Here is a 1,178-nt window from a genome sequence, read left to right on the forward strand (position 1 = left end):
CGGATTTAGTCTGAGTCAAATGATCTACTTCAAATGATCCAAGCAAGCAAAATCTCTCCCAGCCCAGCTGCTTGGGTTTTAATTGATTCCAGATTTGATTAATTGACAAAATTAGCCATTACAGCTACATAAAGTCCTGCTTCATAAAAGAAACCCTCCCCTCAAAAGAGACATCATCATTGTCATCATCACCATCACCATCATTTCTTCCTTCCTTTAGGTTCTATAATAGAAGTCCCAAGCAGTAACTTGGGGTCTTTGAGTATTATCTCAAAAGTGCTAAGTGAATTCAGGAAAGTAAACCTTCTGATTAAAAAAATGGAGAATCTAGGCAGGTGTGGTGGTGTTATCCCAGCACTAGCACGTAGAGGCAGGTAGATCTCTGAGAATTCAAGGCCAGACTGGTCTACAAAGTAAGGTCCAGGGCTGTTACAGAGGGTAACCCTGTCTCAAAAAAACAAAAACAAAACCAAAAACACTGCAAACAAACGAAAAACCAAACCAAAAGCAAAAAAAACCAAATAATCAAACCTCCCAAACAACAACAACAACAAAACCAGGACAATCTAATTTGCTATATTAAAACAAATGCTATTTGTGCAACATTGTGTTTCTGCAAGTGTGAAGGGATCGAAGTTCAGGTCTCCAGGGTTTTTATCTTAGGGTCAAATACAGCAGACAGCTTCTTTATTCTTTTGTTTTGTTGTTTTTTGTTTTTCCCTTTGCCTCCTTTATGACTGGGCATGCATATTTTACTTAGATTTACTTTTTTAAAAAGTGACCTTTTAGCCGGGCGGTGGTGGTGCACGCCTTTAATCCCAGCACTTGGGAGGCAGAGGCAGGCGGATCTCTGAGTTCGAGGCCAGCCTGGTCTACAGAGTGAGTTCCAGGACAGCCAGGGCTAAACAGAGAAACTCTGTCTCAAAAAATATATTAAAAAAAAAAAAAAAAAAAAAAAAAAAAAAAAAAAAAAAAAGTGACCTTTTGCTGGGCAGTGGTGGCACTCCATTTGATCTTCCTATTTTGTCTTTCCATTCATTTCTCCATAACTATATTCTATTTTCCCTTCCTTGGGATATCTCTTCCTTTTCCCCCCAACTAGGTACTTAAACTTAAACTTCTGTGGCTAGTCACATCATAGCTCACATATCTAAAGAGGAAAAACTAGTAGGGCGGTG

The sequence above is a fragment of the Mastomys coucha genome, unplaced genomic scaffold (assembly GCF_008632895.1).
Source record: "Mastomys coucha isolate ucsf_1 unplaced genomic scaffold, UCSF_Mcou_1 pScaffold18, whole genome shotgun sequence".
NCBI lineage: Eukaryota > Metazoa > Chordata > Mammalia > Rodentia > Muridae > Mastomys > Mastomys coucha.